This window comes from Chlorocebus sabaeus, chromosome 3 (genome assembly GCF_047675955.1).
Source record: "Chlorocebus sabaeus isolate Y175 chromosome 3, mChlSab1.0.hap1, whole genome shotgun sequence".
NCBI classification, from domain to species: Eukaryota; Metazoa; Chordata; class Mammalia; order Primates; family Cercopithecidae; genus Chlorocebus; species Chlorocebus sabaeus.
Genome location: NC_132906.1, coordinates 71,368,324 through 71,394,299, shown reverse-complemented (window position 1 = coordinate 71,394,299; position 25,976 = coordinate 71,368,324). Strand labels below are relative to the sequence as shown.

Sequence of the window (25,976 nt, the reverse complement as noted above, 5' to 3'; positions counted from 1 at the left end):
TCTTCAGCCCAGTTACTCTCCAGGTCTGTCACCACATGCTGGATCTCCCCACGGATCTTGTTACCATATCATATTATTCCATCTCAGCTTTTAAAATTCAAATATGCACCCCTTTTCCTCATTTCATATCCTTCTAGAAATTTCACTATGTCACTCGCATGTTATTTTTTTCTTTATATATTTTATTAAATCTAGGTTCTTTTTTCCCCACCATGTCCCACCCCAACTATTCAAAAACATTTGTTTAAAAAATGAATTGAGTTAAAAAATAAAATGGTGGGTAGTTTTAGGTTTTTCACCAAATCAGTTATTTATTTTCTTCAATAAGAACAATTATAATATGTCAGGTGCTTCTCCAGGAGCCAGAAATACAGTGATAAAAGAGAAAAATGTCATTGCACTTATGGTTCTTACATTTTGGTAGAGGATAAAGACAATAATCAAGATAAATATAGTATAACAATCAGTGCAAAATTATAAGAACAAATCACATCAGGAGAGGGCATATAGAATATCTGGAACATACACTGAAGTTTTAGGTAGAGTGGGAAGGCAAGTCTTTCCAGGGAAATCTTTTCATATGGAAGCTGACTTTGCAAAAGAACAGAGGGAAGTAAGGGAGCCTCTTGTGCTTACACAGATGAAAGTGACTGAAAAGAAAAGGAACAAGTGAGTGGAGAAATGTGCCTTGTAAATAATGCGCAGTAAGTTTCCCATCACGTTTAAGCACAATGATGATAGAAAGAAAAATCAAAATTTTCAGAAAACTAAATGGTTTACTTATGAAGGAAAAGTAAAAGAAAAATCACAATAGATTATACAATGTTTAAATTTTTTGCTGAATGTTACTTTTTTAGTTGTTTTGTTTGTTGTGGTTTCTTTGTGTATTTTTTCCACCTAGTCCATCTCTCTTATGGTGTTGGTTTTTTTCAATAGCCTTGAGACCCTTATAAAGTATCTTCCCTGAATTTATGAGTTGATTTTGTGGACAGTATACCTGGGAAGTGTTTGTTGATGGCTGACTGCATCTTTGGATGAGTAAGGAGAAGTAAATAGAAGGGTTGGATCCCCTTACCTTTATTCCAATGCCAAATAGGGAAGACTTAATTGTGGTTACCACACCCATCATTTAAAAAAAAATCAGTAAATCATTTTGAAATGTTTTCCCTTACTTTAGCCTAAAGACAAATGATGCAAACCTCAGGGTGTGTGTGTGTGTGTGTGTGTGTGTGTGTGTGTGTGTTTGCATGCATGTCAGGGAGAAGAAGATAAAGGAGGATTATGCAGTCATCGCAAGTCAGATTTATAAGTACATAGTTTTTTTTCTTTGGACATTTCTGAAGAATTTCTCAGGAAGAATCACTTATATAATTTCTCCATGTTTTCTGAAATGTGACTATCTCCCCTCTGTTATGTCCCTTTATGTATTTATATCATCTTTACTTGTTCCTAAAATTTTGTCAAAATCTTTAGACCAGAGATCACTTCCAAATCAACTGTTTCCAAGAGGATTGAAGTTCAATATCTTTCTTATACTTCTGCTGTCATTTATATTAATTTTCAGTGGATGATTGTTCTGAACACTTTCTGTTCACCCTGTTGCTGAAGAAGGAATCCCTCATTGTAAATAATACAAGGTGGTTGAACACAGGACACTTGACAATGAACAGATGCAGTTAGCAGCAGATTATTAGTCACGTTTACTCACAGTCCAAGAAAGGAGAATGCCACATGCAGCGCAAGGCTACGCTCAGGAACAGAGTGAAACAGGAGGGGATGTGAGAGGCAGGCTTTGTATTAATAGGAGGTTGGGGTGCCACCTGGTTCCCGTGGGGGTTGTGACTGACTGGTTTGAATAGGATCTTGTGCAGGTGGGAATGTTGAGGAACAAGTTGGGTGCAGGTTGTTCAGCTGAAAATGGACCTAGCTGGATGGGGAGCTTTTGCTGCTGAGGTGAAGGGCATGTTTGATAAGAAATAAGGTTGTAGCACTGAGAATTCGGAGCCCTCAGAGGTTCAGAGGTCACAGGCAGCACATGGAATGTTGGGTCTTTCAATGCAGAAATGATCTATTTACTACTTTGGATAGAATCTTATCATATTTTTTCAATTTGTACAGACTCATAGAAGAGTTTGTAGTATTTGATAATGTAGTATTTTATCATTTTTACTTTATTTGCTTATGAATATAGCTTCCTGTTACTTCTCTCTGTTTATTCCTATAGATTTTTCTTCAAAATTATCTACTCATGTTCTATTGTGACAAGGTACTCCTGTGACTATGCCTAGACATCTTCATTTCATCTTCTCTATCTTCTGAACACTCTCTCCTTCTAAATATCTTCTGAATAGTTTTGAACCTCAAAGATTTGCTGTTGTTCTTTTCATTCTACTCATTCTTTTGAGTGATTACTCTTTCTTTTTTTGTATCAATTAACAACCAAGGCTGGTAATTCTTCAGTCTCAATCTTGATCCTTCCTCAAGTTATGCTCATTTTATTTTAAACATTTATAATTTCCTTTCTCACACGCTACTCAAAAGAAACATGTATGAAATTTAAATTATCATTTTTTTAAACAGTATTGGTCTGAGGAGTCCAACTGCTGGTTAAAAACCTACTCGCTATTTTCCAGGTGTGATCACAGATTATTACAAAGGCTTTACCTGGCAGGTCTAGAAGTGGAAGCTGCCCTTCCCACAGGAGGCTTGGTGCCCAGTCAGATGTTGGCAGTGTCCAAGGGGACTGACAGAAAAGGACTCAGGTCAGGCTGCTCTGGTCCATCATGTTCTTCCGTCATTCGCATTCCAAGTCCAGGCACCCTCATTCGTAGCTGTCTTTATCTGAGGTTTTAGGTGGAGTCCTTCTTCAAGCACCTCCACTAAGGCCTCCTTACTGGAGGAAAGACAGGGAAAACGTGAAGACAATTTCCACACATTTCTAATACTTTTCCACTCCTGACTTTCTCCTGTATCATCATTCCAGGGTCCATATAACTGCAGAAGCCTTTATTTCAGATTCCCTCAACTGAGGGGACCTCCATACCCAGGCTGACCCTTCACTGAGGCACGACTCTATGAGGTAAAATAAGACAGGTTTTTATCAGTGCTTTCTCCAGTTTTAGCTTTTTCCACTACAGAAAATGATTAAAGGCTTAATTATTTTACGTTTGGCTTGTTGCTTTAGTAGGCTATGCTGATATTTGCCAGCTCTGCTCTCTCCCACCTCAGCTGGGCTCCTGCCAGTCCCCTAAACTCTTTACTACATTTTATGCAGCATCATATATTTTCACCCTAGCTAATATACAAGGAGATATATTTGACTTGCCCCAAATGTTTACTACACACTAACAATAGTTCAAATTCTGTCCACTTGGCTTCCTAAATATTGTAATTCTATACTGAATTCAACTTTTCCTTTTGACCACTTCTAGTATCATCTAAATCCAGTCTTCATTCTTTAATTCCTGGCCTCCTGAAAAGAAATAATAAATGTACCCAGAGTTACCTACAAATCTATCTATACTGTAGACATGGCGACAAATTCAAAACACAGTACCTGACATTTATCTTCTCACCCTACCAAATCACTGCAGTTGGATGAAATCTTAGCTTTTCATTATAGTTTGGATGTTTTTACTTTTCCTGCCTCATAACTCACTGGTCTTTTCTATTCACATTATTTTCCCAAAGGACTAAAATTCTTCCATAGCCAAAATGTATTTTAACTTTTAAAATCATTTATTTAGTTATTTAATTTTACTTCTGTGGTTATACTCATTCTATCACCATTGCTTAAAATACTTTGCTGCCTCTTTTTAAAAAAAAATTGGAAAATATTTTATGGGAACATACTAGGCATATATATTCAGGGGGTACATGAGATATTTTGATACAAGCCTACAATTTGTAATAATCACATCAGGGTAAATGGGGTAATCATCACTGCAAGCATTTATCGTTTTTTGTGTTTCAAATATTCCAATTATATACTCAGTTATTTTAAACTATACATTAAATTATTGTTGACTGTAGTCACCCTGTTGTGCTATCAAATTCTAGATCTTATTCCTTCTAATTAATTGCCTCTTTACCATAAATAAATCATCTCATTTATCAAATCCAGAAAGGAAACTTCTGTTTGTATATGTGTGTGTGTGTATAAAACAAACGAGCATTAATCACCAGTGGGATATACTTAGTTCAAGGAAAAACATACTGGGAGAAGTATCAGCAATATTACAGGAGGGACCCACTCAGCACAGGAAAGAGTTGAGAGATGGGAGTGAATGTCAGAAGCTACCAGATGATGGAAGGAGTAAGGAACACATTTATGCCTCTGGGGGGAGTAGAACCCTGAAAATACCTTGATTTCTGCCCAGGGAAACTGACTTCAAAGTTTTCGCCTCCAATACTGTGAGAAAATAAATTTCTGTTATTTTAAGCCATTAAGTTTATGGTAACTTACTACAGCAGCTATAGGAAAATAATGTAGATTTACTGGCCAAATTCAGCCAATTGCCTGGTTTTGTAGAGTCAAAAATTTTGAGTGTTTTAAATATTTTTAAATGGTTTAAAAAATCAAATACAGAATAATATTATCTGACATGTGAAAATTGCAAGAAACTCAAATTCAATTGTCCTCAAATAAGGTTTTGTTGGAATATACCCAGGCTCCCCTACACATCGTTTGTAGCAGCTTTCATGCTAAATAGTAGAGCTTTGGAGTTGCTGCAGAGAGAATGTGGCCTGCAAGGCTGATAAGATATGCTCTCTGGTCTTTCATAGAAATGATGTGCTGTCCCCTGTACTGGATTATTTTATAATTGCCACTTTCTATGTTTGTCTTTTTCATTGAATTGTTAATTACTTGAGGACCAACATTTTACACACAGTCCAAGGTAAACAAATATTTAAAGACTCAGTAAACTTTTTGTTGTCTCTGAACAATACAAGAATTGCATTCTAATGCCAAATACCAAAGTACCTATGAATTACTTAGTTATAGTTTTCTTAATTTCAAAGGCTTTATATTTTTAATATATTCTAAATGATGGTGGGAATTTAGAATGATGAAATGATTTGGACTAAAACATCTAATATCATCCTGTAAGGAATCAAGATGCCTTGCAATAGATGAATTTTGAGATTATTAGAAATGTCATAATGTTGGTAATGACAAAATAAATGAAACAAAAGAGTAAATGTGAGAAAAATTTAAAAGATGTCATCAATAAGAAAGGTTGCATAGCTTCCTATAAGATGTTTATTAAGAGAACAAATAAATTAGGTTTAAGGAGCAAAATTTTTAATAAAACTGATTTTTAATTTGAACTGAGGATATTTGGGACTTAAATATTTAGATTTTTAAATATGGTAGAGACATGCTAATTAAAGATGAAAGAGCATAAAATATTAACCAACATACAATGTTATGCTGTAAGATATTACTGAAGAGTTCACAGTTTCATATTATTCTGTAATTCATGCTTTATTACTAATTGATTTTTCCTAAACGACAAACTTGTAATTGGTAGTTACTGAAGCACATATTCTCAAAGGTCGTGAAACCCCAGTGAACCTTCAGTGAGAAAACTTTCTCATAAGATAAAGTTATTTCTGAAGTCAGCATAAAACCAAGCTTTGTACTTACTATCAACTTACGAAGTTTAAATGTTATGCTAATACAAAATGGATATTCATTTTTATAAAAGACTTCAAAAGAGAAAAAAACAGTCAAACACTGCTCAATAGAAAGAAATGAGGAAGAACTGGAAAACTTAAAATTAATATCATCTTACTAGCCTCTAAGTTTATAACTGACATTAAACTATTGAGCATAGAGAACTATAAAATAATTTTGTTGTTCATTTGCTCATATGGTGGAGTTTGCACAATTCCACAGGAATATGTATTGAACTCTCTGAATTCATTTCATATTTATTACCTCTTCTTTTACAAGAATACAAAGTATTCTCTTGTTACTGGAAACGTGAATTATATTTGCACTTGAAAAGAGGAGGAGGAATTTTCTGCCCTTAATTAAGAATCACCCTTTTTTAAGGCACGAATCCATGTGTTCAATACCAATGGTAAGTTAGCTTTGGAAAAGTGTAGCTTAGAGGCTAGAAAAGGCATCAATGGTGGCCCATTCATTTTTCTACTTCTACTTTTTATTTTTTCTCCTCTCTTTATCCTATCATATTTTCTTAACTCAGTTAATTTTTACAAACTAAATGTTTATTTCCCAAAAAATATGTGTGACCATAATTGTCATGTTACTAACCAATCTCGATACTTTTTTAGATGACAGTAAGGCCACAGCTTATTGTGGGAAACAGGCACATATTAAATATTTAGAATAGAATGTGGTTTTTAATTTAAAAATATAAACAGCAGCAGGTTTAATTATCTATCTAATTGTGTAGTACAGTGGTTCACTCTTACTTAAATGAGACAACCTGATTTCAATTTTAGTGAAAACAGTTTTAGCTTTGTGGTCAAGAAAAAGATATGTGAAATCTATCTTCAGATTCTTCACTGAATTCTCGATCTATTTTACAAACTTAATATACTAGCACCTGCCTCGTAGAATTATTATAAGAATTAAAATCAAATAAGCAGTTTGTTCACTGTCACAAAAATTTGAGATTTTATTTACATGAAAAATAGTTGTCACCAAAATTGTTATATTTTGTCTTTATTATTGAGGGGAGTAGAAAACTATCAACATTTTATTTTTCTGCTGATTATGTTCTGCTTCAAGAAAAATCATGTGACTAAATTTAGACTAAGTGAGCCCATCTAAACTATTTTGTCATTTTTAGTAGTAATCGGTTAACAATGGATGTTATTGAGGAAGAAAATGCAATTTCAACTTAACGTTCTTGACTTCTCAGGGAGGATAGTTATTTTATAAAAATAAAGTTCACATTTAAACCATGAAAAATCAATTATTAAACAAATCTGTGCCCTTTCTTACAAATACTGGGAGACAAAGGTCAGAGACAAAGTTTATAACTTTCACACTACAAAACTAAAAATAAAATAGGGATAGTCTACTCTTGGCCGTAGAGAGTCATTCAGAATCTCATTCCAGAGCTTCTGTTACATAGTTGCCTACTAAAATTTATGTAGGTATATGATTGATTACATATATACTAATTTATATGTATATACAGATATATATTGTGTGTGCATGTGTGTGTGTATACATATATATATACACACACGCAGAGACACATAGCAGCATTAGCAGATCAAGTTATATTGTGTTTATTTCAGCTCTCTTAATATAATGTAGCATATTTTTTAATGTTCTCAATGAGGAAATATAGGATAATAAATAGATGATACATTTAATTTGGCCACAGACACACCTCTTCATAAATATTATATAATTTTGGGCACATTATTTGATTTACTTGACCTGTGTTCCCTCATCTATAAAACGGAGACAATAAAGTCTAATATAAAATGTTTGTATAAGCCTTAAATGAAATAGAATGGAAAAGTGGCTAATCCAAAATAAAAACTCAAAAACTTATGATTTTTGCATCAAATATATGATTATTAAGTGACAGGAATTACTCAAACCTGAAATATGTTGTATATATTAAGAGGAAAGCACCAACTTTAGTGAGGAGAGCCAAAAATGAAATTGTATTATTAAATGCAGGAAAATTGACATGTTAGCACAGCAATGTTAAAGGAGAGTGAAATAACAAGATGGGTTAATCACGTTATCTTTTTTAATCATGTTTATCTATTACCTTCTTTTTATCATAAAAGAATTAAATTGAGGGAGGCTAAGAATGTAGCAACCCTCTTGGGGAGTAGATACGAAGATCTTGTTCAGAGAGCATTGCTCAGATGTCACTCTTGTTCTACTGGAAATGGGACCCAACCACCTCATGGTATATTATGACACGATAACAAGAAAAATATATATAGAAATAAGCTAATTCACGTTAGCATCAACACTGATATAATTAGCTCCACATTGATGGAATTTCTGGGGGAAACAAAAAACACAAAGTGAATTGATCTTCAGACAAAGAATGGGGCTTTTAAAGGGCTGACTCTGAATTAAGTATGAAAGGAATAGCCTAAACTCTAAGGATTCCAATTCTGTGGCTTCTCCTAGTAAATTTGATTTAATATTTTTTGGTAGTAAATAGTTTATATATCTCTGTTTTCTGGCAGGTTCTAAATCTTACCATAAATTTTAGAGGGAAAAAATTTTTAGGGAAGGATCGATACACATTACTCTGAGTCCTTATTTTTTAAAAGTTCCCAGAAAAAAAAAAAATTGTAAATATGCTGATTTGGGGGCTACCCCTACCTTGAATAAAACCCAGAGCATCAGGCCTAATAACCATAGCTTCAGCACCACCTCCTTGATACATGAATTATCTGTGAATTAACAAATCTAATCCTTATCGTAGGATAAAGAAACTGAGATTTTAAAAGATTAAATAATTTGCTTCAATTGCATACAGTAAATAATTAATGTGTCTACATCACAGGTACAAGTTTTGGAACATATTGTCCATGTTTGGGAAAAAGCACTTTAATTTGTTCAAAATATACAGAACCTTGCAAAAACTCCCTAATAAAATAACATTTTATTTTTTACAATAAAACCTATGAAGTCTCTTAAAGTATCAATCATAAACCAGAGATCTAAAAATGCTTCAGACTTACAGAGAATTTTAAAAAATATACTTTTTTCCAATTCATGTGTGTTTTAATATATGAATTCTAAAAGCCATTTTTGGCAACGCACTGGCTTAATCATTTGAAACACAATTCTCATTATCTCCCCAAATATTTTTTTCTTTAATCTACTTTAATATAAAGATTAGGCTTTTAAAATTCCTTCAGGAAGACATCTAATTGCTTGTCATCTTCTTGTTCTACAATTAACACCATTTTCCACTGAAGTGAACTATACCTGCAAGCAATGAATATCATCAGGGGATTTTGATAATTAACCTACAATTGTAGCTATTAAAAAGGTTTTAGCAATTGTCCTTTTGAAATATTTGCTACATGATTACAATTTATTTACTTAAAAATGTCCCAATTTTAGCACCTCAAGATATAACAGATCTCGTAAAAGCTATATTGACTTAGCTTTCTCATATCATCTTGTATCACTTTAAGAAAGGCAGGCCGAAATGCAAGTAATGATTACGGTGCAGAGGAGTTTCTCTACAGGAGTAGCTATTATTAATGCCCTTTAGCCAAAGACCACCAGGAACACAGCTGAAGTTAAAAAAAAAATGGATTTATTACTCTTTGAAGTGAGGATGACTGCTTACTATAGGGAATTGTTGGGTGTCACGATAAGAAGGTTAAAAAATAAGTAATCTTTTACAGGATTTGGACTTAGTTTGGGTGATTTGGCAGAAGGTCCAAGGAAGCAAGGTTTTCTGCTAGTTTGAATGTATTTTATGTATTTCAAAATAAGAATTTCACATTGATTTTAATACACTGGTTGATGTGAAAGGAAAGCGGGGCAATTTTATGGTTGGTTAAAAAAGAAGTAGCTGTCACTAGTTTAGCAAAAGAATGGAAATACTGTTATTTTTGTGGGCTAAGGAGCAACCTAGATTTTGTTCTGCTTAGACAAATTCATGAAGTAGCCTTGCTTTGTCTCATTTTATCATGGATTTAAGATTGGTCTGAGGTTGAAATTCTGTGGAATTGTTACATAAGAGAATAACATGGCCTACAGTGAGTACTGGGTCACCTTCTGAGTGTCAAGAAATGCTCTTTGTTTTCTTAGTCACTGTGCATACCAGAAAGATAATGATTAAGAAAAATGTCTAGAAGATAATGTAAAAAAAATTAAAATATTAATTTTCAATTATTCATTTTCTTAGATCAATATTTCTATCCTAATTCTTCAAATAAATTGAGAATGCTTTTCAAAAACAGTGCTTGATATAAATTAATAAGAGAAAATATAATTTAAATTATATTGTTCTGGTAGCAGAGACAGAAATCAAAGTAAATTCAGTTACATATTTTCATGATGTAAAAGAAACAACATGGTTATCTTTTTGTTTTTCTCTTCAGAGCTATTCCTTATCCTTGTTCATCCCTCTTCTTGTCCCCAGGATGCTGGCTGGATTGTTACTCTCTGTCTTCCAGGTAATAGCTGCCAATAGGCATCCCCAGAGGGAGATCAGTAGAAGGGAATAGAGTGAGGTCAAGGTAAATGTTAGCCATCATTTTCTTCATGTCCTAGATGTGTCCCTGGACCAAAATAAACAGCTCCTGGCTGGCTGCCACCCCATGCAGCTCTTTTTCTGTATTCCCCCATCTTCTTCAACCCTTGGCCCCTTTTGGCCTGCACTGTAAAGACACCTATTTCTACCAACCAGAAGGCATTTCACTATTTATTGTGGTTTCACTACACCTGGCTTGTTCCTGTGTATCTATTTCACTCATTAAACTCTTTGCAACGTATCCCTTTTTACCTTGCTAGCAGTTTTTTGCTATAGGGCAGAGTGAAACACATATATTATATATAATATGTTTTGAAATAAAAGTATCACATTGATTTTGATACATTGTCTGATGTAAACATATTTCCCTATAAGGATTTTACTAATATTTTCAACAAGCAATGTGGAGGATTCCATATAGCTGCCAAATTGATATTTTGAAATAATTCATTGTTTAAAATGCCTATTGTTTATATTATATGCTAATGCTGATAACTAGATAGTCTGTGTTTTCACCTAGATCTGGAACAATGATGTTTAATATTTCCCAAATAATCATATTTGACCTATGCATCATCAACAAGTCACATATTATGACTTGCCTGGGAGCATCCTGGCTTATACTCAAGGTCCCTTTTACCTCCAGTTTAATATATATTAAATGTTTTTGTTTTAAAAATGTTTTGTTTATATTTGCATTAACACAAGCTAGAGGATTTGCTATACCTCCCAACTAGACTTTGAGTTTCTGATGAAGTGTCATGTATTAGTGGATGCATGTGAAACGGAAAGATTTACCACAACAATACATCACTAAATCTGAAGCAAAGGAGATCAAACCTGTCTTTCTTTTACCTTCCCCAGAAGCTAACATCTTCCCCAGAAGCTATCATTGCTAACATCTCCTTTGCATGGGTAGACTGCCGGGTGCCTACTGATAAAACATGAGTCTGCAGGGAAAGCTAGCTACTCCTGGTTGCTGGCAGGGGTCATAGAAGTGGGATGCTGCTTTCTCTGTCAGGAATCTGGTTTTAATTTTATTAAATAACAAGGCATGGCAAGAAAGAGGATCAAAATGAAAAAACCCAGAAGAAATGAATAACATAGCAATTCATTCCCACAACTAATATATATATTCAATTTTTCAGAAACAAAATTTATAATTACTTTGATAAGATTGTTCCTTATCTTGTGATAAGGAAAGAGGTGCCCAGTTTCCAGCCAGTGAAGTCATTGAAAACCCAGGAAGATTGTGGTCTAGGGGCAAGCAAATTTGTGCAGGAAATCTTCATGGAACAGCATTATGTGGAGTACATAAAGTATACGCCAAAGGTTTAAAAGAGTGGTTTAGTATTTTATTGTATAATGTAAGTCTAAATCTATTTATATAATTTATAATTTATTATTTCCTTATATCTTTTTAGGCAATAATCACATTTATCAGCAAAAAGCTCAAAGAGTTTAACTAAAAGAAATAATAAAATTTAATGTAACATTTAACTACAGACTTTCATTTACTTTGGACATTTTTCATGAATTTGGAACGAGAAACAAAATCTTTGAGAAAGTTATTCATGTTAGGAGTTGTGTTAATATTCCCGACAAGATGAAAACCAAATAACGCCAGATTAATTAAGAAATGTCATCATTTACTTCAAAAGTAAAAAATGTATTTAAAGAAAATGTGCCCAAAAGTGATGCTTTCACAAGGTACAATCATAGAAAGTGCATTTCTATTTCTGTGAACGCTGTCACAGAAATAGAATAGTTACCTATTCTATATATGTTAGAAATAGTTTTATCTGAATGTCACAATTGTACTTCCACATTAATATGGTTAATTTTTTCAAGTGTTTTGCACCTATATGCAAAGTGAAGCAATAATTATGTATTGACTTTATTATCAGAAACCTTCCACAAATGACTAGTTTTACATCAATATTATCAGAGAATTCAGAGTGAAAATCAGTAAGAATAAATTCTAACAAATGTTTTGAATTTTAAATGGAATTTATTAAATCAAAGTCAAATTTTTGAAAGTTCATTTTGTAAAAGTAGAAAAACTTCATTATTATAATTGTACTTTACAGTTACTATTTTAATAATGCATGCAAAAATATTTTTAAATATAAATATAAATTCAAGTATAGTGCTATTAAAAAAAAACAACAGCAATAACCACCTAGATTCTTATTAAATTAATAGATATATGGAGTAAAAATGTACTTGACATTGATTGTAAAGAGCCCTTAGTCCATATTTACATCTGAAATTTGATTATTCTGTTATAATTTAAAATAGGAACTATGTATTAAAATTTCATGTAAATTATACATAATATGATACATATATTTTGTATAATCTATCATTCATGTATAATATCTAAATAATTTATGTATTGTACATGAATATATAATATACATATGATACATGAATAGAAATGTATATACTTTATATATAATTTATACATAATAATGTATATATATTCACACACTTACACATTCATATATGAAACATGTATAAATAATTAAGATGGAAAAGCTGATGTTGACAACAAAAACCAATTTCAGCAGGGTGTACCTGGCATGAGACAGATGCCAGATGAACAGAACTACAAAAGATGAATAAAATATTTAAAAATCACTGAAGGCATTCATAAAACAACAAAGGCTGCCAGAACTCCAGAGCCACAATCCTATAGGACAGGGTCACGCATTGAGGTGAGCCCTGCATTTACTGCTGCTTTTTCTTTTTGAGCTTTTATTCAATTCTAAGTGCAAGACATAGGGGCAAACTGAGAGCAGCCATCCAGGACTTGCAGCGTTCCCTTGGCTGAGAAAACAGTCACTAAAATGTGTGACTTCCAAACAACCTGGAATGCAAGGCAATATCCTAAGAGAAAAGCAAACCATAGAGAAATGACCCACACAGTGTGAGCACAGTGTTGCTGTAAGACATTATTCAACTTTTACACTGTTCGAGTACAGGTGATGACGCAGGGAAAGAAAACATAAAAACAGCTGCTCAGAAACTACAAAGCAAAGCACAGATTCAACAGTCTCACCGCTCGGGAGAGACAAATACAGAGCTTAGGAACCCCTCAACACATGAGAAAGGACCTTTGTACACACCCTAGGATTTCACTTGGGAGACTTGAAAAGGTTAAACTCTAGATGTAAGCACAAACCAGGTATGTATTTCTTGTTCTGTGCAAGGTGGTGAAAATAGGTAGATCTTCTGCAGAGAAAAATAACACCATGCACACACTATATAATTTTCCATATATGTTTAGATAATTTAATTTAAAAACAAATAGTGGTTAGAAAGGGGTCCAAATGAACAAAAACCAAAAGAAATGCATAAGATAGTAATTCATACCCACAACCAATAAAGATATTGGAGTTAACTGGAAATGAAGTTTAAAATTACTGTGATTTAAATATTCAAGAATATTGACAAAAATAGAATTTCAGCAAAGAAAAACAAAAGTCAATTAGATGGGAGGTTTAGAACTGGATAATTCAATATTATATCATGAATTTAATAGATTGGTTTAAAAATAGTGTCGTCACAGCATTAAAAAGAGCAAATATACTGAAAGAGCAGGATAAGTTGTCTGAATTGATGAATCCAGAATAGATTTTAAAAACACAGTAGTGTATAAAAGACATACAATTCATGATAATAAGATCTAATAAAGCTCCCTAAGGAAGGGAGAAAGTATGAGTCAGAAACAACACTTGAAAAAATAAAACTGTACAATTTTCTAAAACCTATGAAAGCCTAATGTGAATCTACAATTTTAAGGAGATCTAAAACAATATGAAACAAAACACTACACACACACACACACACACACACACACACACACAGGCAGGCGAAATGCAAAATAAAAGCACACCTATGTTATTTTACTAAAAAAGGAAAGAAAGAAATCTTAAAAGCAAAACGAAGAAAACACATTTTCCTTAAAGAGGCAATAATAAGAATGACAGCTAATTTTCAAATAGAAATAGTGGAGATAATAAAAATATAAAAATATTACTTGAAAGTGCTAAGAGAAAATAACTGCCAAGCAAGAATATTTTGTGCAGAAAGTATCCTCCAAAAATGAAGGTAAACAAAGGTATTTTTGGCAAAAACAAAAACAGAGTAAAATATTCACCAGCAGAGCTCTGCCCTTGGAAATTGTAAAGTATATTATTTAAGTAGAAATAAAATTAGTCCAAATAGAAACTGTAATGCAGAAAGGAATGAAAAGGAATACAGATGGCTAATATGTGAATAAATCTAAGATAACATCGACTACTGAGAACAATAATAGCAATATCTTATGAGGTTTAAAATATATGCAGAAATATAATACACAAGAAAAAGAATGGGAAAGCTAAGAGGGGACATAAATGTAGGTAAAAATTATGAGGTCTTTGAATTTTTTAGAAATAAATTAGACATATACTCATTTCATTTGACTAATCAAGAGCAAATATTGCAACGTGTGCAATAGCCATTAAATACAAGTAAAAGTAGTTTCAATTAACAAGTTAACAGAGAGGAAGGAAAGAAAAATATATTTGTTATGTAACACATTGTATTCCATAAAAACAATGTATTTTTAAAAGAATAGAGCATAGAACAAAAATATAAAATGATAAAGTGGTACATTTAAATACAAAATCCCTTCATTTCATAAAATGTAAATGTTATATATTCTTCAATTAAAAGCAAACGTTGTCAAACTAGCTGAGAAACAAAATTCTAACCATATGCTGGCATAACAGAAAACCATATTAAATATAAATAAAATGGTTGACAGCCAAGGATAAAAACATGCATAATGCAAGAACATTAACAAACAGGAAGCAATATAGCTACATTAATACTAGAGAATGTATACGTCAAAGGAAGAAGCATTTCTAGAGATAAAGATCTAATAATGCCAAGAAGTTAAACATCAAGAAGCTAAAATAACCCTAATTTTGTATATGCTCAATGAAATAGTTTAAAGATATTTAAAGGAAAAACTGCAAAATAGCTTGACGAATAGATAGAAATATTTCAAAATTGGTGTTCTTAATGCAACTATCTCAGTAAACAACAGAACAAGCACACAAAAGAAAAATCCATAAGTATACATTTAAACAACACTCAGCAAGTCCCAACTAAATTATATTTATAAAATATAATATCTATCATTATTCTAAAGTTTATATCAAAAAGTAAAAAACAGTAGATCATCTGTTATTTTAAAAATTTGAATTCAGAATAATGGTTGCCGGAGCTAGAGGGAGGGAGGAATAGAGAGATTCTGGACAAAGGATAAAAAGTTCCATTTAAGCAGGATGAATTTTTCTGAGAATCTAATGTATTGCATGGGAAATACAGTTAATAATACTGTATTGTAATTTGAAACTCACTAAGGTAGTAGGTTGTTAATGTTCTCATTTTCCCCCACAATGCAAAAAAATATAACTACTGAGATGATGGATATGTTAAGTAGCTTGATTAAGGTAATCATTTCACAATGATTTTGTGCATCAAAACATCACATGATACATCATATACATATATACACACACACATACAGTTTTTAGTTTTATATCTCAGTAAAACCAGAAAAAATAAATCAAGAAGGAAATGAATAACTTGATTAAAAATAAACAAAATAACTCAACAGACACCCCACTAAAAAAGATATACAGATTGCAAGTAAATTTATAAAAAAAGTAATGTCCTTTGTTATTAGGAAATTGGAAATTAAAACAGCAATAAGATACCACTATGTATGTATTAGTATGGCCATAATCTGAAACAGAGATAGCGTCAAATGCTACTGAAAATTTGGAATGACAGAAACTTTTATTGATTGCTTGTGGAAATGCAAACTTGTACAATCCCACAACTAAACATATTCTAACCCATATTATCCAGAAATCATGATCCTTAATATTTAGCCAAATGAACTGAAAGCTTATGTCCACACAGAAGCCTCTACATGGACATTTATCTCAGCAACCAAGATGTCTTTCAAAAGGTGAATGAATAATTAAACTGTGGTACAACCCTAATGTAAACTATGGACTTCAGGTGATAATGATGTGTCAATGTAGGTTCATAAGTTTTACAAGTGTACTACTCTGGTTGAGGTTTGTCTATAGTGGAAGAGGCTGTGCATTTTTTTTAGTGTGGAGTACATGGGAACTCTCTGTACTTTTCATTAAATTTTACTGTCAACCTAAAAGTTCTCTAAAAAATAAAGTTTATAAATTAATAATAAAAAAGAATTTATATAAAAAGTGCCTTGATAAGTTACAAGTTAATACAATAAAAATAATAACAGATAAAAGCACAAATATTTGGAAACTAAACAAGCAAACTGTATTAAGTGGCTGGAAAAAACTACAATAAAAATTAGAGACATCTTGAAATTAATATTAATAAAATATAAAATATAATACATTAAACTTATGGGGGTACAAATAAATGTCTACTTGAAAGGAAACATATAACTTCAAATATATGCATTTAAAAAAGGAATCTTAAAATTCAAAGATCTCAGAATCTGTGTGAAGAAGGTAGAAAAAGTATTAGAATTAAAGGCAAAATATGCGATTGGGAATAAAGATAAGCACATATATACTTTCAAATAGCAAATAAAAGCAAAAAAGAGAAAATCAGCAAGAAAAGTCTCCCAGAAAAAAAAAAAAAAAACTCTGGGACTTGATGGCTTCATTGTTGAATTCTACCAAACATTTAAAGAAAAACTAGTACCAATTCTACTCAAAACATTCCCAAAAACAGAGGACGATAGAATACTTCCAAACTCATTTTACAAGGCCAGTATTACTCTGATACCAAAACCAAAGGCATCTCAAAATAAAAAATACCAGCAAATGAATTCAACAATACATTAGAAAGATTATTTATCCCGACCAAGTGGGATTTACCACTGGGATGCAGAGATTGTTTGACATACAAAAATAAATGTGCCACATCATAGCAACAGAATGAAGTACAAAAACCATATGATCATTTCAGTTAATGCCAAAAAAGCACTTGATAAAATTCAACATTGTTCATGACAAAATCCATTCAAAAACAGGATATAAAAGGAACATACCTCAACATAATAAAAGCCATATACGAAATACCCACAGCTAGTATCATACTGAATGGGGAAAAACTGAAAGCCTTTTCTCTAAGATCTGGAACATGACAAGGATGTCCACTGTTCCCACTGTTGTTCAACATAGAACTGGGAGTCATAGCTATAGCAATCAGACAAGAGAAGTATGTGAAAGTCATCCAAATAGGAAGGAATGAAGTCAAATTATCCTTGTTTGCTGATGACATAACCTTATATTTGGAAGATTCCACAAGAAAACTATTGGAACAGATAAACAAATAAATTTTCAGGATACAAAATCAACATATGAAAATCAGTAGCATTTTTGTATGCCAACAGTGAACAATGTGAAAAAGAAATATGAAAGTAATCCCATTTATAATAGCCACACATAATATTCAATACTTAGTTAAGCAAAGAAGTGAAAGATCTCTATAATGAAAGCTATAAAAGACTAATGAAATAAATTGAAGAGGACACAAAAAATAAAAAGTTATTCCATGTTTATAGATTGAAAGAATCAATATTGTTAAAATGTCCCTACTACCAGAAGCAATCTACAGATTCAATGCAATCCTTATCAAAATATTAATGACATTCTTCACAGAAATAGAAAAAACAATTCTGAAATTTACATGAAACCACAAAAGACCCAGAACAGCCAAAACTATTCTAAGCAAAAAGGACCAAACTAGAGGAATCACATTACCTCACCTCAAGTTCTACTACAGAGCTATAATAACCAAAATAGCATGGTACTGGCATAGCAACAGACACATAGACGAATGGAAGATAGTACAACCTGGAAACTAATCCACACACCACACAGTGAACTAGTTTTCGATAAACCTGCCAAGAATATACAGTGGGGAAAAGTCTCTTCAATAAATGGTGCTGGGTAAACTGAATATCCATGTACAGAAAAATGAAACTACATCTCTATCTCTCATCATATACAAAATGAAATTAAAATGCATTAAAGACTTAAGCCTAAGACCTCAAACTATGAAACTACTAGAGGAAAACATTGGGCAAATTTTTCAGAAAATTGTCTGGGCAAAGATTTCTTGAGCAATACCCCACAGTCACAGGCAACCTATGCAAAAATGGACAAATGGAATCACACCAAGTTAAAAGACTTCTTCATAGTAAAGGATGCAATCAACGAAGTGAAGAGACAATCCATAAAATGGAAGAAAATATGCAAAATAGCAATTCAACAATGAATTTATCACCAGATTATATAAGGAGCTCAAACAACTCTGTAGGAAAAAATCTAATAATCTGATCAAAAAGGGCAAAAGATTTCAATAGACATTTCTCAAAAGAAGACATACAAAGGGCAAATAGATATATGAAAAGGTGATCAATATCACAGATCATTAGAGAAATGCAAATTAGAAATACAATGATATATCATCTCACCCCAGTCAAAATGGCTTATGTTCAAAAGGTGGGTAATAACAAAGGCTGGTGAAGATGTGGAGAAAAGTGAATCCTAGTACACTGTTGGTGGAAATGTAAGTTAATACAACTACTATAGAGAACACTTTTGGAGACTCCTCAGAAAACTAAAATAAACTAAAAATAAACAATAAACAAAAAATAAACAAAAACCTAAAAATAGAGGTACCATATGATCCAGCAATCCCACTGCTAGGTATATACCCAAAAGAAAGGGAATCAGAATCTGAAAGAGATATCTGCACTCCTATGTTTGATGTAGCACTGTTTATAATAACTAAGATTTGGAGGCAACCTAATTATTCCTCAACAGATGAATGGATAAAGAAAATGTGGTACATATACACAATGGAGTACCATCTGGTCATAAAAAAGAGTGGGATCCAGTCATGTGAAAAAACATGGCTAGAACTGGAAATCATTATGTTAAGTAAATAAGCCAGGCACAGAAAAACAAACATCGCATGATCTCACTTATTTGTGGAATATAAATTAAAACAATTGAACTCATGGGTTTGAAAAGTAGAAGGATAGTTACCTGAGACTCGTGTGGGTAGTGAAGGTGTGGGGGAAGTGGAGGATGATTAATAGGTACAAAAAATAGTTTAAAAAATGAATAAGACCTACTATTTGATAGCATAACAGAGTGACTATAATCAATAAGAAGTGTACATTTTAAAACAACTTAAAGAGTGTAATTGCATTGTTAATTCAATGAATAAATGCTTGACTGGATCGATATCCCATTCTTCACACTGCATGCCTGTATCACATTGCATGCCTGTATCAAAACATCTCACATACTCCATAAGTATATACATCTGCTAAGTACCCACAAAAATTTTTAAAAAAAGGAAAAACAGGTAAAGGTTGTCAGAATTTAAAAATGCACATTAAATACACAAACTGTCATTTAAAAATCTTAATAAGAAATATTGAACTGATTCATGCTTATAGTATAAAATTTCAAATTAAATGAAAATACTCCTGAGAATATAATATAACCAAAACAGATCAATAAAATTATGACTAGTGCCATTGATATTTAAAGCACCAAGTCCATAAATTCTACCCTCAAGGAAACCATTAGCTTAGATGATATCACTGGTAAATCCTTCTAAGGATTTAAGGAGACAATAACACTCCAGGAAATGTAAGTAACATTTTGAGCCCGACAGAACACTGATAACAAATTATATTAAGAATTATAAACAAATTTCCAAGTGATTACAGGCAAATATTTCATAATCATAATCAAAAGGTTAGGAACTCTGTTATAAAAGAACATTAAGGACAATAAAAATTATAATATGCTAATGAAAGAAGAATACCTAATCATAAAATTGGTTTTATTTTAGGAATGCAAGTACGATTTATTGTAAGAAAATCAACACATAATATTAAGAAAATTGATAGAATGATAGAAGAAACTCATATGATTATTTGGGTACAGAATAACCACTTGAAAAAAATGTACACAATTCTGGATTATGAAACCAAATAAAAATGTGATAAGCAGGAATGAAAGGAAACTTCCTTAATATGTTAAAATTGTAATTGTAAAATCTATAGTATATTGTATTTAATGGTGAAATTGGGAATATTTTTGACTGAGATTAAAAATAGACAATACCTCTGTCACCATTTGTATTCAATATTATATTAGTAGTCTCTCCAGTGCAATAAAGCAAGAAAGGAAATAAGAATTAAAAAATTTAAAAATCTTTTTTCAATAACTGTGTTTAAAAACATTACAAAAGAATCTAAAAATAAACTGTGGAATATTTATGATGAATTTAGTAATACAGGATACAAGGTTCATAGGCAAAAATAAATCATATTACCAAAATAAAAAGGAAAAATGTTTAATGCTCTGATATAATTTACATTAGAGACACTAATTATATATGACCACATCAGGACTTTTTTCTTGCTTATATTGTAATGTTTGTGTATTTATCAACCAATATGTTTTTCTTCTCTTTCTTCTCCTATATTTTTCATACAGGAATTTTGGTGGTGATATTACTGCAATTTAATCTTTAGGTTAAAGATTAACCTAAGATTGGGTGTGTTGTGTCTGTACCAGATAAGAAATTAGCCAAACATAAAATCAATAAAGGGCAAATGAGATAGGATTTCCCTCATTTGGGAAAAGTGAATCGAAGCCTCTTTGTTTGAACTAGAGAAATTTAAAATTACAACAGGCAGAATAAATTCTTACCCTCTTGCTGTATTGAAGTTTAAATATGAGTTGAAGAGAATACCTTTTGAAGATTTATGTCTTGGATGTTAGACTCACACTTTCTTATTTTCTGATATGCACAGAATGGCAAGGGGACCTGGCAGCTGTGTTTATCAGAATCTCTTACCTATTGGTTTCTTATTAAATCTGGCCAATGAGATGTAAAATCCGAGAAGAAGAAAAAATAATCTATATTCTGCTTCAGAATCTTAGAGCTGAAGTGATGGTCAAGGAAAGGTGATTGGGGCTCACAGTGTTGTTGGCCCGCCCAGAGGTGTCAGTGTGCCTGGAGGGACTCAACCTCTTGTTGACAGTGAGGTGTGGCTTGTGGTTTCCTGCTCAGTGACTGGGGTGTTCAAGGACAGTGTTCCCATATCCCCATTTCCATGTGAGTTTGTGAGCTCTGGTAGCACCAACTCTCCTTTTGTATTCTTGCCTCTGGAGGCCAAGTGACTTTCTGCATTTATTGATTTCTGAGTAGAATCATTTTCTCTTTAAGGTTCTTTATCATTTCTAACTCTTCCGATCAAATCCAGCAGGGATATACTGGAAATACAGCAGGGCCTTGAATAACATCATTTTCTTCATCCACAATTCATTATAACAGTGATGAGAAAATTTAAAAAATGGATTCCTGGCCGTGTCCATTGTCTGTGTGGACTTTTCACATTCTCTCCACATCTATGTGGATTTTCTCTCCAAGTACTCTTGTTTTACCCCCTATCCCAACAATGTGTGCATTAGTTCATGGGCATGTCTATACTGTCTCAGTGTGAGTGAAGGAGGGAGGTGTGTGCATGCACCCTGTCATGAAATTGTGCCCTGTCCAGGATTGAATCCTGCCTTAAGTCTTGAGCTGCCAGGAGAGGTTCAGTCACCCTCTATCCTGAACTGGAATAAGCGGGTTGGAAAAGGGATCAATGAGTAAATGAATACAAATGATTATCAAATAAAATTCATAAAGTGTACAACAATCATACAAATTCACAGAAACTGAAAACTTTGGCATTTGGAAATAAAATTTGACATGATCAAGACTCATTTGTTGGCAAAACATGATGAAAACTGATGTGAAGCTATTTATAGTATTTATTCATGTTACTGTGAATATTTATAAGAGTGTCTATTTCCTAACATCATAGCCAAAGCTAGGTAATTTAAAAATAATTTTATTTTTGGCTATTTGACATAAAATATTTGATTTCATTTTTGCTTGAATTTTTATTTATATAATGATGAAAGAAGTAGAGAGTATTTTCAAATATTTATTGGCCATTTGTATTTGTCTCATGTTTATGTGAATTGGCTACTTTTTCCTTTTTAAACATATTGATACATAAGCTGCCTTTTTATTAATACAATTAGCCTTTTGATAAATATTGCTTTTCCAATGTTATTGTTTGCATATCTTATTTTTTCCATGTTGACAATTGAAAGATATGTTGTCTTAAATTTTATGAGGCAAGCTAAAGACCTATTTCCTGCTGGTCTTCACTGGACCCTTTTTGTTATTTATTTATTTATTTTCAGCCCATACGTAGTCTCCAAGCGGGAATGCCTTTCAGCTCTTTTTTCCAAGAAAATTCAATAAGAAAAACATAATTGGAGAAAAGCTTCCAGACATTGTCATTAATGTTTTGGTATGTTCTTATACTTTTCTTAACGCTATTACCAGTTAGCAGGTTATCTGACTTGTAAGTCAGCAGGTAAGAGATTAACAGGGGTCTGGCTAAGTCATTGGAAACTTTACCAGATTTTCAACCTGCAAACTCTAGATTCTCTCACTCTCATTCTCTCTCTCTCCCTACACACACACAAACACACACACACACACAAACACACACACACAGAGATAGAGAGAGAAAGAGAGAGGTCTCCTTCATCAGACCAAACCACACTAGCTTTCTGTTATTTTAGAATCCACCTTCCAAATCCCAAATTCTGTAATGATTACAAATTACATTCTGCTTCTAGTAATTAGAAAATTACAGTGGCTTAAGCATCATAGACAATTACTTCCCTTGGGCAAAAATTAATTCTGGATGTAGCCCTCCAGGAATAATGTTATGGTCTTACATCTTTATCACTAAGGATCTTTATATTATTAATTTTTTTGGCACAGCCATTTTTTCCTGGAGCTCATTCTTCAGGTAGGTGGAGAGGCATAAGGGCATACCTTCTCATTTTGAATGAGACTTCCCAGAAGTCCCATAAAACTCTTGAGCTTATATCCAAGTTTTCAGAATTAGTCACCTAGTCAGATATAGCTGCAAAGGACATTGATGATCATATACTTTATTCTGGGTTATACAATACCCAACCAAAATATTCAGGTTTTTGCTAAAGAAGGAAGTAAATACATATTGGTAGGCAATTAGAAGTGACTCCCACACCGTTGTTTTTTAATGCAGTTTTCCTGGTATTTCTCTTTATTTTTCTACATATAATAGAGGAGAAAATAGATACCTGCCCTTGCATTGCCTAATTTATATTTTGCTAAGCAAAATATAAATCTAGTTGATAAAATTGTTCCCATATTTCCATGTCAGCATAATTTACATTACTAGAGAAAGTAAATGTTAATGAGCCAGTAAACTAAAAAATCCTTTATTTTCTGACTTATATATGTCGTAAAAGTGAAGCAAGTTCGCTTGATGATAAGCATAATCTGAGAAAATTTTATTTTTAAGATCTTACTTGTTTTCATTATTTTCATTATGCAAGTTATATATTAATTTTATGCTCTCATACATAATTTTGTACATGTAAACATGTAACTACATGTTTGTTTGTTTGTTTTTTGTTTTTGAGGTAACTACATGTTTGGAGTTCTCTCCAGAGTAAGTATTCTAGTATTTAAAAGTTTGTCTTTAAAATTCCTGCGTACAAACTCCAAGCATAGTCGCTAGGGTAGTTAAATAAAGGTTCTTTATATTTGAACACAAAATATCTTATCGGGCACATATTTGACAAAGAAAATTTTATATTTAATATTTCCTATTTAATATTCCAAAGTGAGTTAATATTTTGAGACCAAACATATTAGTATGGATTTCAGGGGGATGTTAAGTTTACTTAGGGAAAAAAATGAAAGAGAAAAATGCCTACTAGAGGACAAAGCAAAGCATTATATCAATTTTGTAGCCTCCTGTTCTCTTATGCTCTCAGGATAGATCTACACATGGTTTGAACTTTTTTCCTGTTTATGAATGTATTCCTTAAAACCCTTTGTTTTTCAGCAGTGAAAACAGAGGCTACTTGATAAGTGGTTTTAGTTGCAAAGGGAATTAATCTCATAGGCTGGCTGACAAGAAGAAATATTATAAGGATATGAGTACAGAACGCATAGAAAATTATACAGCCCACTCTATACACATTTAAACATATACCAATGGAAAGCAAAACTGTATGACAGCAAACTGGAATGTTTTAACTAAGTGATCTAGTTTAACATTGTTCAAGTCATTTTTCTTGTTCCATTTCCAACTAGCAAATTATTTCAATGCTTCTAGATTACATCATGAAAGAAAGAAGAAAACAAGAATTAGATTCAATCAAGCAATAAAAATTGCAATTGCTTAGACAAAAATCTGACTGCATTTTAGATTTGGACCACCTAGGTCTAGTGCCCAATCTTAGCCACAATAAGAGCAGCCCAAATAATTAGCAGCCCGGTAAAGGTCCTCTTAGTAGATAATGAATGAAAATGTGTAGCAGCCTGGGAAACTGAAAGTAAAGAGACACTTTCTTTATATAAATACATCCTAATAATATGATATTATAATTTTACCAGCTACTGGATATTGTTAAAAATAATAATAGCTGATTCTGAAAACACAACATACTTTTTCCTTTATGAAGATTTAAAGAACATTTATTTGAAATCTGCAATTAGTATTTTTCTATGTATATCAGCATGATTTTCTCTGTGGTATAGGCATTCACTGATTAAAAATATTAAGGATTTCTCTAGGCTCATGAATACTAATTTGTTCTCTTTCTTTTTTAATTAAAATTTGACAGCATGAGTCCTACAAATTTTCTTCCTCAATTAATTGGGAAAAGCACAAGTAAATAAAAAATATTATTGAAAATGTTTAATTTTTATTTTACATATATGCTTCTCTGAAATCTCACAACCCAAACCAGAAAACTGTAAAATCTATGGATAACATTTAGCAGTAGATCAAATTATTTAGTCAGAGATACTTAAATTTTAACCCTTGAGTCATCTGGATGCACATCATTACATGATTTCTAGCTTTCCTAAGCAAAATATAAATCTAGTTGATAAAATTGCTCCCATATTTCCATGTCAGCATAATTTACATTATTAGAGAAAGTAAATCAAATTAAATATTGTTACCCTATGGCATATTTAGATTACAGTCAATGTTTTCCAGTTGCACTTCTTCTGTTAGCAACATAATTTTTGCAGTTAATTAATGGTCATTGTGAAGAATACTTTCTGAATAAATTATAGGAAACTCCTTGGCTTTAAAAAATTTGTAATCAAATTTGATAAGGCAGATAACATTATCAGCACACCTGGAAAGCCTTTTTCTTATATTGTTACTCATGAATTTTCAAAGGGTAAAATAATATAATAAGATATATTTTAAAAATACTTATTAATAATTATATGCATACTTTTTAAATTTCGATATCCATTCCCATATTGATAAGCATTTAGGTTGTTTACAAAATTTTACAAATAATGCTGTAATACACTTGTATGTGTGAAGTATAACTCCAGAACTATGAATAGAAAAATTTTACACCAGTTTCAGAAGAGTGATGTACTCAGTGAAAGTGGAAGGGATGAACAAAGTCACAGAGTTTCCCTGACCTTTATCAACAAACATAATCAATTTATAAAACTACACACATCAAATGTGACATCAAT

General features: G+C 32.1%; 1 long non-coding RNA gene across 1 annotated transcript in view; it reads right to left on the bottom strand.

The window, feature by feature from the left end:
- Nucleotides 1–227: 227 nt before the first annotated feature.
- Nucleotides 228–25,976, bottom strand: part of LOC140711466 (uncharacterized) — a 113,046-nt gene continuing 87,297 nt past the window's right edge. Inside the window, exon 4 of the long non-coding RNA XR_012092680.1 lies at nt 228–2,893. This is a non-coding gene — a long non-coding RNA (uncharacterized lncRNA). The remainder of the gene's footprint in view (nt 2,894–25,976) is intronic.